The 16,552-nt window shown below is 44.5% G+C and overlaps 1 long non-coding RNA gene across 1 annotated transcript; it reads right to left on the bottom strand.

Annotated features, from left to right (window-relative positions):
- Positions 1-982: 982 nt before the first annotated feature.
- On the bottom strand, positions 983-15,345 carry LOC106697171. The gene is made up of 3 exons (XR_002829267.1): positions 15,263-15,345; positions 6,433-6,525; positions 983-1,195 (listed from the first exon to the last, which is right to left on the bottom strand). It is a non-coding gene; the product is annotated as an uncharacterized LOC106697171 (long non-coding RNA).
- Positions 15,346-16,552: the final 1,207 nt, after the last annotated feature.

Here is a 16,552-nt window from a genome sequence, read left to right on the forward strand (position 1 = left end):
TTCTCAAAGAATCTGGCACCTTCGAGAGTAATGAGAAATGAACAGTATGGAATGATGGAGTAATTCTCTTCATAGGCCAGAATAGCAGAGAAAAGTAAGGGAAGCTAGCCTCAAAGACAGGAGAAGACAGTAATTAACACCCTAACATAAAACGATAATGCAGCTGGCACATATGCAATCCCACCGGGAACTGCAGATTGCATCCTAGCATCCCGCTGTCACAAAGCCCACAGGATGCAGCCCACACTGGCCAGGGCAGAGCCTCTTCAACGCTGAATATTCTGCCATGTAGCAGGCACATTTATTTTATTCAAAAGAAGAATGGTCCTGGTGCCAAGCCATCTGATGGTAAAAGGAGATATATTTGACGGATCATAAAAACTGGTCTGCCACAGCCTTCTTATACCACGTTTCTAATGTAAATGCATCTGGTAGGTGCAGCCCGTACCTCCGATGTGCAGATACCTGCAGAGAAAGGCAAGCAGGGACTAGAAGAACCGAGTGGGGAGAGGGAGGAGTATGGCCGGAGAGAGGGAGACGATTATTTTTAACAATAACAAACAACAACAAAAAACCCACTTGGCAAACATCACTCACTTTTCCCAACCTGTTCCTGTGATACAGATTGACAGCCCTTTTAATATGAAATAAATCAGGCAGGAGAAGGAGTGTCTGGAAGAACAGACAGATTGAGGGCTGAGTGACGGGACGCCTCCAGAACGCGTTCTGTTTGCATTTGCCTCGTAGTTGCTCACTTGAAAAGATGTCAGGCTCTTTGAAGGCTGCGGGGATGTGTTTTGAACCTGGAGGACGAGCGTGCTCGAGCTCCTTGTGCCAGTGGAGCCCTCCTGTTGGCACGAGTGCAGGGCATGAAGATCCTGCAGATACAAGAGGCCCTTTCCATCTCCCTCCCCCACCTTGAGGTAAAAAGGCATTTTGTCCAATATCTGGTCTCATATTTAGCCAGGCCCAGCCAGTCATCTCAAGCCAGTGTGCTCACACTGACGCATTAGGGCCTGGTCACTTCTTACCAAAAAAACTGGCTGGTAATGAGCCGTGTCACCTTTTGAGGTGTGTGGTCAGTGGACATCCCTGTCAAGTGCACCCCTGCCTTGGTCCAGCCTTCCAGATGCTGAAGTTCCTTTGGTTAGCTGTCTCCTTGGATGTCCTGGACTGTCCAGTGCTCATGGGTATCCTGCAAAGCAAATACCAGTACCCATTAGTCATGAGACAACCAAAGTCGGTTTCAACATCTCCCATGGCACAGGAGGAAGTATTTCTGCTCTAAGGCAAGAAAATGCTTGAAAGGTGTGGGGTGAGCCAGGAGTAAGCCCGGAGGGCAACAGGAGAACAAGGCAGCAGGCAAGCACAGGAAAAGCATCCAGTGCATGACTCCTGTCTCCATTCCAAAGCGCCACACCTGCCTCTCTTCTGCCAGGGGACCCTGCCCAGCCTTCACATTACCAGGCACAGGTATTTAATCCGAAGATTTGAAGTCTGGCTCCTGCTAGCATGGCTCTTTGATCAATTAACGGATATTGGCTGAGCCTCGGTGACGTGGTGGTCCCCTGGATGCTGGACTAGAGTGATAAATGATTCAGACAAAGCTGCTCTCATGGAATTTGCATTGCAGTGGGAGACAATAAAGAAACGCAATGCTACCCCAACAAGGTAAGTATAGATTGTGACAAATGCTGTAAAAGAAAGAGAGTTGATATGGTAACTGACGCTTACCCTGCCAGACAGAGGCCTACTTTACCTGGAGTGATCAGGGATGGCCTACCCAAGGAGGTGACATGTGAGCTGATACCTAAAATGTGAAAAGAACCCAGTTATATGATGAGCAGGAGGAGCAGGTCAGGTAGAAGGAACATAGTGTGCAAAGGCGCTGAGCCAGGAATGGTCTCAGTGCAATGGTCTCCAAATGGGCTGCACCGCCTCCTTGCAGCACCTACCTCATGGGGCTGTTGTGTAGATCACAGGAGATGAAGCAATGTCTGCAGAGTGTGCCTGGCATCGAGTCAGCACTCAAGAAATGTGGACGGCTACGATGATTTTCAAAGATTTGGGCTCATTTTGGGAGTATTGGGTGGGATGGGAGTATTAAGTCACCATCTTGGAGACATTCTGGGCCAGCTTGCCTGAGTCCCCATGATATCAGGTCACCAAAAGCATATGAGAGCGATTATAAAGAAATTACTTTCCCAGCAATTAATCATCAGTATAAGACTGCCAATACACATCATTGCTGCATTATGACACATTGCATCACATGATGAGAATGCAGAGTAGAAAAGGGGCCATCTGGAGCTGACCTTATTTAAGTCAAATCAATTGAAAGTCAGTGGGAGTTTTGCCTGAGTAAGGGTCAAGACCAATTATCGAAAGGCATAAGAGAACACGGGGATGCTTTTGAGGGTATTAGATCTTATAGTAATTTTTCACAGTTCAGGGATACATTGAGGTAGCACCTCTATAATACAGAAAATCCGCTGTTTATAAAGTCCCTTATTTCAATAGAGTCTATATGCATCTTTTAAATTTTCTTAGCCGAAACCGGTTTGGCTCAGTGGATAGAGCGTCGGCCTGCGGACTGAAGGGTTCCGGGTTCGATTCCGGTCAGGGGCATGTACCTGGGTTGCGGGCACATCCCCGGTGGGAGATGTGCAGGAGGCAGCTGATTGATGTTTCTCTCTCATCGATGTTTCTAACTCTCTATCTCTCTCCTTTCCTCTCTGTGAAAAATCAATAAAATATATTTAAAAAAAATAAAAAAATAAAAAAAAAAAATAAATTTTCTTGGACAGATGCAAGAATACAGTAAAATGTACAAAAGGGTTAAGATATGTATCTAGCCCAGGACAGATTGCTCAGTTGGTTTGAACGTCATCCTGTGCACCAAAAGGGTTTCAGGTTCAATTTCCGGTCAGGGCACATACCTAGGTTTCAGGTTTGATCCCCAGTTGGAGCATATGCGGGAGGCAACCGATTGCTCTCTTTCTCTCTCTCTCTCTCTCTCTCTCTCTCATCCTCTGTCTCTGTCTCTATCTCTCTCTCTCTCTAAAAATCAATAAAAACATATCCTCAGGTGAGGATTAAAAAATATACATGTAACTAAAATTAAAGTGGGATAATAGGAAGACAAAAACTTCTCATTAACTATCAGTTATGCTATTAACTCGGATTATCTGTTCCTCTACAGTAGATATAGCCGGTGGATATTGGAATGTCCACAGCTTAGTTTTAGCCATCAGATTTCTCCTCCATCTTGCAGGTCTATCTGCTTTAGAGAATTAATTGTATCATAATATTGGCTTAAGTTTTAATTCAGATTATAAATCTAAAAAGAGAGCTATTTGGTATTTTATTCCAGAGCCAGCATTAGCTACGGATTGTTTTTCTGTGGGTCTACTCCATTCAAGTCCTCTCAAAATGCCAATAAGCAACTAGAGCAAAGGCCCTAGGTCCACTGGTGGTCTTTCACTGGCACAAGCTACTGAATCTTCTCCTCAGGAATCTCCATGCCTGCTCTGCACCTGATGGCTCATCGTCACTGAGATTCTCAATGGCCCCAACAGAACCATTTGCATTTTGAAACATCTTGGTCAAAAGACTTCAATGTCATAAATATTTCACATGTCTAACTTGATAACTATATTCCCAATTTGATGAGAGGACAAAAAGCAAAAAATGCTCAGCAGACTGTAAATAATTTGGAAGCAGAAATCATCTTTTATTCTCCATGCCCTTCATGTCCTGCACTTATGAAGTCTCCAATGAATAAGTGCCCTGTAATTGGTAAATTACCAAGGAGTTGAATTGCTTTGTCTAGACAGACAGGATTGATTTGGGCTGTAAGCTGACAACGTTACACTTCAGATTCTATACACAAGTGGTAATAATATTTCCTGCCCTTGAATTTTGGTACATAATCTACCATAGGTCTTAAACTGGTCAAAGGGAATCAGCAGAAACTTTGCAGTAAGAGATTCTTGAAATGTGAACAAATACAAAGTTGGGGGGTGGGGAGGCATGTTTTGCGAAATGAGCTCCTGGTTTTAATGAGGTTAGCGAAGGGGTTTGCTGGCTCAGTGGTACAGATGGTCTTCAGGGAGGCCATGTGAAATACTGCCTTCCAGGCAACCTGCTGGAGGGTGTGGGGGCAGGGAAGGGCAGGAAGAATAATTCATCCACTGACTCCCATACTTCAATGGCCTAAGTTTTGTTTTATGTCCACTTGGAGGATGTCCTTGGATGACATTACGTTGAAATTAGTGACAGCCTGCTGGCCTTCACACTAGAACTGCACCATCAGCTCTCCTGGGTCTTGAGCCATCTAGGGTTGGCCCACACTGCAGATTTTGGACTCAGCCAACCTCCACAATCAGGTGGGTCCATTCATTACACACACTAACTAGTAAATCCCTATATTTCCAAGCTGCTTGTGCAGTGGTGCAGATTGGGGTTCTGAGTAGTCTCATGCATCAGTGCCCAAGGGTGGCTCATGGACAGGCATGAGTTATGTTGGGTTATGCCCATAAAAGACAGTCACCATGGCAACCTGGGGCAAATCAAGTGACCAAGGGCCCCGGGGTAGTTTAGGCAAAAGGATGTGAAGTGATGCCTAAGGAGCAAATGAATGTGGGATGGGAAATGCCAAGAGCAGGTTCTGATTCTAAAAGGGTATGTTTACAAAGCCACCCACAGTGACCTATGAATACAGTGAGGAAATGTGTGTTTACATTCCAGTGGGGTAAATTTTCAAATAACAAGGCAACATATACTCAAAGAGTATCTATGTTCTAATGTCATTAGATGCATGATTTTGCAACAGTTATTTAGCTTCTTAATTCTTGATTCACTGATTTTTAAAATGAGAGCATTGGGTTGATGATGTCTAAGCTTTCTCTCAGCTCTAAAATTCTGATCTTTTCTATAATGTGGACAAAGAATAGAACTCTAAAGATTACACAGCTCTCTTACATTAAATGTCAGAATTTGCAAATATTTCATTAACAGAAAATAATGCACCAAAATCAGTATGATGATATTGAGCATAACTAAATGTCAAGTCTGAGATTTGGGTCCAAATAATCAAGTCTATAAACAAAGATGAGGGGAGATTTGACTTGAGAGTCATTTGTATTAAACAACAACAGCAGTGTAGAGATTGCAGGGGGGTAGGGGGGGAGGGTTGAAGGTGGAAGAGGGTATGGGGAGATAAATGGTGATAAGAAAAAAATTAAATTTAATTTAAAAATAAATAAATAAATAAAACAGCAGCCAACCCTGGGATTTCTGTTGACCCCAAAATCTAATGAATCGACTGCTGGATACGCATGTTCTTACTGGAGTTCCTTCACTCAGTGAGAGGTTGGCTAAGATGGGCTGGATGGACTCTGAGGGTCCTTCTGAAGATTCCAAGCTTCATTCATACCTATCTCTTTCCTTTACCCTTTGCCTCAGTACAATGAGATTGTGGCCCAGGGCACAATCACCTCAAGGTCAAGTGCTCCGGTAGGATTTTAATGGGATTGCTGAGTGGCACAAGGTCACTCAGAGAGCCTCTCAGCTTTTCCTTCTCCTCACCCTCCCGGGGCAATTGTTCTGGATTGTGGCTCCCCTGCCTCTTGTACAAAGTCACCTAAACACAAAGCTCACAGCCAGCCTGCAGTTTGGGGAATCCTCCCTCAGCAATTCAAGAGTTAGAGGCATTAAAGGTGGCCCCCTGGAGTGCTCCGCCACTCTGCTGACTGGAACCAAATCTATCTGAGGCTTGGAAATATGATCCAGGTGGGGACGGGCTATGATTTAATGTCATCCAAGTACAACAGGCCACACTTCTTAAAGAAACCGTTATAAATTATTTGTGCCTAATTCTGCTGGTGGATGGAGGACATGGTATAGTCTCAAGTACAAGAGCCCAGCTTGTATCTAATAATTGTTATATCTTCTCTGAAACTGACTGCCGATGTCTCAATTTTAACAATTTAAATAACAAGCTTAACCAAGTGGAACGAGGCTCAGGCAGGCTGGCACTCTTGATGAAAGCAGGACAACTCTCATGTCTGAGCGCATTTTTACTTTGACATGAGCGGTGACACGCAGAGATGAAATCTGGTTAAAGCGGCAGCCTTCTCAACCCCGTGACAGCTTCTTAGGCTCAGCAAAACAATTTCCAGCAACTGCACACACACTTGTTAACTTTACTCCAGAAGACTGATTAGAAACAACGCTTATGAATATGATAATCAGAGGTGAGCGCTGGAAAGGTAAGCCCGTGGAGCTGGGCAATTGGCATGTTGTTTTCTTCATTTTTAATGGGCCGCTCTATAATAGTCTTAATTTTGGGGTGCATCTAGTTTGCTTAGAAACTAGACGGATTTCTTCCGTGCCCCAGGTATTAATGATGACAGCACATTTTTATTTTACCTGCGGCTGAACTGCTGTTGATACTGTGAGTGGTCAGATATGATTTCCTGTAGATTGCTCTCATTATCCTTTTGATGCTCTTCATTCCACGTCCTGAAAATTTTTCCCATTTCAAAAGCTGTTCCGTGCTCAAAGTTATGTAACACATGCAAAGCAAGGCCAATTTTGAAAGATGTTTGTGTCCTTGGGCGGCCATGACACAAGGTCGTGCTGGGAAGTCACAACATGACTTGTAGAATTTCTCCCAAATTACAAGGTCGTGTAGAAGAGTGAGGAGACTAGCCTGTGAGGTAAAAGATTTTGGAAAAGCCACTTAATCTTTCTGGATCCAGTTTCTTCTTTAGTAAAGCAAAGAACTGGGTTATGATATCAAGTTCCTTCTAGCTCCAATGTCCTATGATCTTATGCTCCTAGTCTAAGGGCAATTAAAACGAACTCAAATTCACTTGCATTATTTTAAGCTAAATATCAAAAGTCTTAATAGCCACTTTGTCAAACAGTTTGGCAGTCTCTTAAAAAGTTAAGCATACACCTACCTACCTTATGATCCAGCCAATACACTTCTAGTTATCAGCCCAAGATAAATGAAACCTGAAATCTATATAAAATCTTGGACACAAATGTTCACAGTATCTTTATTTGTAATAGCCCCAAACTAAAACAACCCTAATATCCATCAGCAGGTGAATGGATAAACTGTACTCTACTCACACAACAGAATATTACTCAGCAATAAAAAGAAATGGGCTCTGTTTTTACCTATCCTTTCCTGAGGAAGAGAGACGTGAACTGAGTTTTCTAGAATAGCCTCCAGTTAGTGTCCTCATGGGATTGCCATTCAGGCATGTCCTGGGTCAATCTCCTCACAGTGACCTAACCAAAGCCACATAGGCCTCCCTCTATTACAAATCTAAAGTCACAATAAATTGTAAACATTCAACTCTCCAAAGCTTTGAACACCAGAAAATATAGTGCAATATAATAGTGCTACTCATAATATAATGACATGATTTGTTTGAAGACATTAATCTGCAAGGTTCTATCAGTAGCTTTGTCCTATATAGGAAATGATTATGTGAAAATTTTTCCTCCATGGTTAGGTAGTCTCTTTGGAAGGGAACGTCAAAAGTCTAGGCTGAGGCCCTTCTTGAATGTCAGGCTGGTTTCCACATTTCTTAACACCCACCTTGCCCCGGCTATCATTACAGACTCAGTCCCTGTGGTGAGCCCCACATTTGAAAGGGTGGAGATCCCAAAGGAAATCTGGGACACTTCACCATAAACGCAGCCAAGCAGCATGGAAGCTTTCCTGTAAAGTTGCACAAGTACACACGCACACGCACACACGCACATGCACGTGCACACACACAGTCATCCACCAATTCAGAATTTTTGCAATCAGAAAAATAGAAGTTTCTTTACATTAATGGTCTGTCCACTTGTGGATATTATAGCAAGTGCCCCAGACACCATCAGAAGCCATCCAAGATCTAAGAATTGTCTTCATATGTGTTGCTTTTAGGAATTCCGGCCACCTCACCCACCAGGGATTGCACTGAGCCTGGATACTGCATCTTCTGTGAAAACATCTCACCCAAACAGAGACTCCTCTGACTGAAGGGGTTCAGCCCAGCATCATCTGACTGAGTGTGACCTGGGTCTCTGCCACCTGTGTCACTGACCACCTTCTCTCTGCGCCGTGTGCTTCCACATGCCTCGCTCCAGCCCTTCCCTCCAGGAAGTAGGACAGAAAAAAAAGATTAAAAAGCACACACTGGATCCTGCTGGGCAAGCACGGGGCCACCCAGGGCACTGCATTCAGGAACCGAGGCTCAGGATAGCCAGTGAGAACCTTGAAGTCAGAAGTAGGTTGCAGATGCTCAGATCCTGAGGCATGCTGGGAACTACATCAGGGATTCTCCAAAATGTTTGTATACCAACCCATGGTAAGAGATACAGTTTATATTGTGATCCAGTACACAGACACCCACACGTAGACACAGATATAACCATCTAACTGAACACTGCCCACTGCAGAACAGCTATTTTAAACTATATTTTGAATGAACAAAGCAAAAGCAACCCTTAGTGAAATAATACTATCCCCAGGTGCAATGCACTCTGATATCTTCTATCCTGTTCTATCTTTTCCATGTCTTTAAGAGGGTAGCAAGTTGCAAACCCACAGGTGATGTCAGTACCACTAAAAGGGAGCCCTGGCATGCACTGCCTGCCCCTCACTGAGATGACTGACACCTGTCACTTAGGAAGCAAGGGCTTGGGGACATGGCAGGCTAGCAGGCCGGCTCTGGGCTGTAACGGGAAGACTGGTGAGCGAGCCATGGCATCACAGAGCAGCAGGGGAGCCATGTTCTTGGCCAAGCGCAAGGGCACTGCTCTCCGGGTGCAGACCTATGCCCTGTCTCCATGTTCCAGTCCACACACTCCCCCTGTCCCCTCATTGGAAACCATTCCTCAAGCCCAGGAAGATTTTGCAAGTGGAGTCAGAAGTCAGACCGGCGATTGCTTCGCTTGCGTATCATTCGAAGGATCGAGAATGGGGGGGAGGGGGGTTGTGTAAGCTGCTGTGAAAGTCACGGGGTAACTTGGCAAATGAGAAATCCACTCAGACCCACAAGGAGCACAAAAGTAAGGAATTAAACAACTTTATAAATAAAGGATCACAACTCTTGATGCACTAACACACACTTTAGACCTACTGAAAACCTCCCATTTCAAGATAAATGAAGAGCATTTCCTGAGCTGGACGGGCTGCTCTCACAGCCACGCGCTGGGGGTCTGAGCTCTGGGTCAGCCAGGGCTGGGTCGGTGTCAGGGACCCAGGAGGGGACGGTCCCTGCACTTCTATGAAGAAGGTTGTACCTGGAGCCCCGTTTTTCACTAAAGGGATGTGCTCGGTTTGTACCTGATGAAGTCGGGAAGAAAGTTCTACGCCAGTGCGTTTGCCTCCTCCAAGTTTCATCATCACTCACCAAATAAGCATAATTGCTGCGCGTTTAAGAGGTGCCGGGAACAGAGGCGCTGCCGGTAATTGCCTAATGGGCAGGCGAAATGAGGTGTGTGGCACATCGGTGTGAAGAAAGCCATCGCCACAGTTTATTAACATTGAAAATTAAAGGAAGCCCGGCCCCAGCCAAGCAGCCCTCGCTGAAATGAATCCCATTATCCCTCTGATAACGGCATGGGGCTCAATTGGATGCCACCCAGGGGGCAGAGAAGCCTGAATGCAGGGCACCTCTGCCGGCTTGGGAGCTGAAGTTCCTCTGGTTCACAGATGCTGATCGCAGAGGAAACACAAACACCCTGCCTGCCTGCGCTCCTCCAGCTCCACTGAACTCCATGGCCTTTGTGGAGCAGTGACGAGGCTGAGACAACTGTATACCTTCTGACCTGGTGCCACTTTTACCATTGCTGGATGGAGTTTGCCAAGGTGTGTTATAGGTGCTGGAACTAAGTTCTACCAGGTCCATTGGAAGGAAGCGGGGGTCCAGCCTGGGGCTCAGGAACCAACCCTGCCTTCTTTTTCCACCTGGATCATTTTGCTAAATATTGGAGGCCAGATGCACACTGCGGCCGGGGGCCTCTGCCACCTCTGCCACGGTCCCCTGCCCACCGTGGCTTTGTCCGGAAGGAAGGACATCCGGTCTAATTAGCATATTATGCTTTTATTATTATAGATTTCTAGATGTCCAGGGCTAGAAGGAGAGCTTTTCTGAACCTCAATCACATCCCATCTATGCAGGAAACAAGGCTGTCCCGGGTAAAATAATCAGAAAACAACCAGTGTGTGCTGCAGCGGACAGCCTGAGGAAAATACAGAGAAAGGAGAACTCCAGAAGGGCACGCTGCTTAGGGAAAGGAAAGGCAGAGGGAACCGCATGGACAAAAACTCACGGACAGGAGGCTCTTGGAGGGAGGAGACCCACTGGGGCAGATGGCAGGCTTTGAGCTGGGAACTAGTACACAGCAAGCTTGGGTGGATAGAGAGAATGGCACAGGGTGGAGTCTGGGCTTAATGTTGGATTGAAAGGGAATCCTTTTAGGTTTCAGAAAATTACAGGAATCATAGGATTAAAGCATTTAAATCATTCTACATTGAATTTGCTTCACGTTTAGAAAAGGTTTCAATTTTGTATTTTCTTTCTGCCCTCCGTCTCTGCGAGTGGCCTTTGTGCCCCTGGAGGCCACCCTTCCACCTGCTCCAGGTCCCCTCCCTCCCCTCTTCCAGGACACTCCTCCACAGCTTCTTCCCTCCTGCTCCCACCAGCATGCAGGCCTGCAGCATTTCCATCACAGAAGGGAGGGAGGGAGAGAGGGAGGGAAAGGAGAGGAGAAGAAAAGAAGGAAGAAGGAAAACAAATTCTTTCTTGACCTCACATTTCAGTTTCTGTCCCATTTCTCTGCTCTGCCTAGCAGGACAATTCCTCCAAAGAGCTGTCTACACTGGCACACTGCACACCTCTCCTCCCATTCTCTCTTGAACCTGCTCCAATCAGGCTTGACCTGCCGCATGTCAAGGTCACCACTGACCTCTGTGCAATGGCCAATTCTCTATTCTCATCTTATTTGAACTCTCAACAGCTTTCCTCGCTTGGCTCCCAAGACACAACTCCTTCTCGGCCCCCAGCTAGCTTCTTCCCACCTCTAAAAATGATAGCACCCCGGGGCTCAGTCCTTGGACCTCTTCTCTCTCTAAATTACCCTGAGTTGATCTCATCTAGTTTCTTGGCTGAAAACACCATCTACATGCTAACAAGCCCCTAATTTACATCCCAGTCTGGACCACTTCAGACTCCAGAGAGATCTCTACTTGGACAAGCAACAACCATCTCAAATTTAATATTTCCAAAAGTGAACTTCTGGTTCCTGCCCCACCTCCCAAACCCACATGACACACACATGCATCAAAAACTCCTCCTCCAGCAGGCCTCTCAGTTAAGGTCAACTCCCTCCTATCCTTTTGCTCAGGACCAAAACCTTAGTCATCCTTGACCCCTTGTGTATCCCATATGCCAATCCATCAGCAAATCCAATTTGACTGTTTTCAACTATATCTAAGACTCTGACCATTTCTCACCACCACCTCCACTTGCCTATCTTCCACGCTCCAATCCACCATTCCCTGGCCGGGATAACCTGCACAGCCTCCTAACGGCTCTCCTTGCCTCCACCACCCTTGTCCCAAAATGGGCCATGCCCAACACAGCAGCCAGGGTGACCCTTTTAAAGTAAAACTCAAATCATGTCACTTCTCTGCTCACAACCTTCTAATGACCTCCCACATCACTCAGAATAAAATCTGACATTTTTTTAGTGGTCTAAAAGTCCTGTACTCTCTGGCTCCAACTACTTCCCTATCTGTCCTCCACTCCTCTCCCCTCACTCAACCACACTGGCCCCTTGCTTTTCACACAAACACACACACACACACACACACACACACACTCCTGCCTCATGACCTTTGTATTACTGCTCCTCTGGCTGAAATGGATTTCTCCCAGATAGTCACATGGCTCCCTCCTTCAGTTCCAGCGCATGTCACCTTAGGAGTGAAGCCTTCCCTGACCATCCTATAGAAAACACAGTTACACTGGTCCCCCAGTTCTCTGCTTCTGCTCGGCTTCTCTCCATTCAGCTTATCACCATCTGCTAAACCACATTTCACTTGCTATTTATTCATTGTATCTACATTAGAATATAAGCTCATTGGGGGCAAGGTCTATGTTGTGGTCATTCCTGTGTCGGCACCTATGGTGTAGTAAGAGCCCAAAAGTACTTGAGGGAACAAGATTTATTTGAACCCATCTTTCAAGCACCTGCCTTTTACAAGAAAGACACAAAAACTATTTCTGCTCCAGCCATCCCTTGCCAGGTGGCTCAACATCCAGGGCCTTGACAACTCCCATGGATGCCACAGAAAATATCTTGAACACATGGTGTTGCTGGCATCCCCTTTCCTCCATCCCCACACCCTTCAGGGTTCCCAAGATGAGTTTATTTCTGCCCTCTGTTCCCTTGCCTAGGAAATAAGTTTTCTGATGCCAGCTGCTGCCTGGTTGCTTCCCACCAAAACAGAAGTAATTGACTGTAGCCCACTGTTTCCTTCCATTAAGCTGAGGGAGCAGTGGCCGGGATATCAAGTTTCAGCTCCTTCACTTACTTACTCTGTGATTTCCACCAACTTTTTTAATGTCCTGACTCTCAGTTTTCTTAAAAATAGAATGGGAAAAATAAAGCTAACTTCTAGAATTATCGTGGGACCCTATGAAATGAAGAATGCATAATGGTTGGCATACAGTACTTGCTCACTAAATGTTGATTTCCTTTCTCATCCCACCAGAAGGTGAGTTTAGAATTACTCCAAAATCACTATTTCTAACCCAGTATTTGACCATGGCCTTCCAGCGATGCCTGGCCAGGGCTCACCTGTGATGGAGACCATCATGGGCTTATAAACTGTTCAGGCCATTCTCTCCCTTCTCCTTTTCCCCTCCCCTTCCTCCTTCAACAAGCCCACCGAGGGACAGGCTGCCCTTGGCATCCCTCTTGCAGTCCTTCCCTGTCCTGCAAGGGTGGTGAACTGAATTCCGAAAAATGACAAGTCATTACAAACATATTGCATGTTGTAAATGAAAGAATGTCCTTGTTAGAAAGCCAAATGACTTACTTTGAGAGTAACTTTAAATGTTAAGGATAGGATATTGCAAATGCAGAGTGTAATATCCTATACCTAACACTTTGGTATAACACTTTAAATATACATGTGGTGCTCTAATAGCGACCCACATGGACATTGGCATGAGTTTTTTAACTGGAATGCTCTCTGACATTAACTCTCCATTACTAAGCTCTCTATTGATTTGGGTTCGTCTCTAAAAGTTCAGACTTGGAGAATACTCAGGCCAGGTCTCCTCTGAGGAGGGTGGCATGAAGAGTTGGTAATTATCCAATGAATTCCGGTAATTATGCAATGAATTACAAATTGTCTATACCAGTGCTTCCTGGAATGTTTAATTCAGTATCATACCAGTGAACTTTCTAGGACACCTTTGTGGGAGTAGGTTGGGAAGGGTGTTGCCCAGTGGGAGGGCCTTGTCCAGGTACCACTGCCCTTGTATTTGCTTATCTACATCTCCTCACCCCAATACGTTCTTATAAACACATGTAATTTCCATGATGTTGGCTTCAGTAGGCCACCATCCTCTCTGCCTCTAAAGTTAAAACTCTAAAATAAATTTTTAAAATACTACGGGAGTGGGAGAAGAGGTTCAATGAGGGGGGGAAAGAGGGACATCTGTAATACTTTCAATAATAAATATAAATTTTTAAAAAACACAAAGCAAACCCTAACTGGCTGTGATACCTTGGGTAAGTCACAATCTACACTAATAGCTTAACTAAAGTTCTGTGATTCCTGCTCTGCAAACAAGACTTTGACACACAGGTCATGGACGTCTTCAACAGTTAAATAAATAATAGGCTCTATGCTCCAAACTCAACATAGCTGATAGATTCCATTCTCCCAAAGTATATTTGATTGTGGTTGTTCCCAGGTTCCTGCAAACTTACTATATCTATGAGCGCAGAATTTGGCAAAGTTGGTCCAGCATGAGTTACGTGCCTTTTGTTGGACAAATTGTTTTCCTGATGTTCACTTTCAACAACAGACTTTATCAAAATGAATGAGTGCCAGAAGCTGTGTAGCTTTGATGATGAATGAGTCTGGAAATGAGGGCAGATACTTCTAAAGACATAGCATCTCTCCCACTTTCAATGGTCCTTTCCTTTGGACACTCCCATGACAAATATTCATTGCAATTTCTTCCAAATCTGATGTTGACAATACTAATTAAACTCCTGAGATTTCATTTTCCCTTCTGGGCCATGATTCATATCTGGCCAGAAAAACATAGCGGGATGAATCTGTGGTTGTCTTCAGGGTAACTACAGGGCAAGAGAAAGCTTGTTAAAGCTCTCGTTTCTCTGTGAATTCAGGCTTTCTTCTGGGGGAAATTGGTAGGTCCATTTCTCTCCTCAACATGGCCACATACACACTTGCCACAGAAATAGGGGTCATGAAACCCATTGGGGTCAAAGTAGCGGGTGTGGCCATCACCTCTACTCAAGGGGTCTCCATCAGTCAGTCAGAAAACTAGCTGGTCTCCCTCAAAAATGTCATCATTGTCTTCAAGACCATTTCAGGTCTTCAACCAAGACCATGTAGCACTCATGCTGTTGGTATTGAGGCATGTTGGGGCAGGGAGGGTGAGAGTACTTACTCAAGAAATGTTAATTCAACATCTTCTATGACCAGTCCTGTGCTAGAACATTGAATACAGCAGTTAAGGAGGTAGAGATTGTTGCTGTCCTCACAGATATTGCTTTTTGATTTAAAAAAAAAAAAGCCCTAGGATTGTGGTTAGAAAGTCAGCATTTGACTCCAAGATCCTCCATTTACCTTTCTGAACCTCTGTTTACCTTAAACAGAATGAAGATGATAGCCCTATCTTCTTACCTATCTACTCATAGCATTCGAGAAATATGTTGACATGCTTTGTAAAATATAGAGCACTATGGAAAGATTAGGTATGAATAATATAGAAATGTATGATGCTTTCTCTCATATTTAAAAGAATTAAAAGCAGGGATTGAACAGATATTTGTACATCCATATTTATAGCTGCATTATTCACAAGTCAAAAGGTAGAAACAACCCAAATGTCCATCAGGAGGTGAAAGGTTTAACAAAATGTGGTATATACATGACTATTATTCAGCTTTAAAAGGAAGGAAATTCTCGGATGCTCACCTTCAGTTGTTTCCATGCTCGGATCTCTCAGGTGTGCATCTGTGCTGAGCAGGGATTTCTTCGTTGAATTATAGATGGTAAACTTGTTGAAATGTCAGGGGGAAAGGAAAAGATTTGTCCTTATGCTGCCATTCCTCTGATGTCACTGTCAAGGAAATTCAAATACTAGCTACAACATGGATGAAACTTGAAGACATTATGCTACATGAAACACATAAAACACAAAAGGACAGATATTATGTGATTCCACTTACCCACAGTACCTAAAGCAGTCAAATTCACAGAGACAGAAAGTAGAACAGTGGTTACCAGAAGATACAGGGGGGTGGAATGGGGTGTATTGTTTAATAGGTACCAAGTTTCGGGTTGGGATAATGAAAAAGTTCTGGAGATGGATAGTGATGATGTAAATGCACTTAAAAATAGTTAAAATGTTTTTTAATGCTTCCAGGAATGCAGCTGTGTCCAGGTAAGTGCCAAGGTGAAGTGCAAGCAGCTTTTCCTGGAGGAGGCTTCTTAGCATGGCATCAGCTTAGTGAATTCCCACTGCCCCAGGTCTTCAGCTTGAAGGCTCAAGACCCTGCCTTTGTCAGCACAGAGAGGACTGGCCCAACTCTTTTTGGACACACACCAGGAATATAATATTCTATGTGTAAAATCAAAACACTTCATTAGCAATTTTAGTGAGAAATCACTGTCAGGGATAATCTAAGTTAATGTCATCACTGTGTCTGCTTTCTGTTGGCAAATGTTCACAGGAAGCAACAATCTGAAGGCTATTTGATGAACACTGAATCAAGACAAAAAAACTAAATGTGTACGTGGCACCATGATAGGATAGAATGTTCTTATCAAAGGAACCTGCATCCTTGAAGTCTGTCACACACACCTAATGGCTAGGCTTCCATCACCGCATTAGAGACACCACTGCCAAAAGCTTCAGAAATTACCTGTCAATTGACTTCCACTCTCTCTGTTTTTGTCCTGCTTCCATGGCTGAGCAATCTTCCCCCTTTCTGATCAAATCGTTTTTTGTTTAGATTGTCTAATAAAATGTTCAAATAGGTGTATTTGAGTTGTGTAGGCTTGCGGAACTATTTCAGTTTCTTCAGATGACTTCTAGTACCTCCACTCTGATGTATTTGTGTTGAAGGTTTAAATCTCAGAGAAAAATGACAGCCCCTCCTATGGAGCTCTTAGGGACACCTACTGGAGCCCCCACGTACTTACAACAACTACTATCACCCATCTTTTCCAGTTATCTCAGCATATGGCTGACTAGGGAGAAGG

Source organism: Myotis lucifugus, unplaced genomic scaffold (assembly GCF_000147115.1).
Source record: "Myotis lucifugus unplaced genomic scaffold, Myoluc2.0 scaffold_52, whole genome shotgun sequence".
In the NCBI taxonomy this organism is placed as follows: domain Eukaryota; kingdom Metazoa; phylum Chordata; class Mammalia; order Chiroptera; family Vespertilionidae; genus Myotis; species Myotis lucifugus.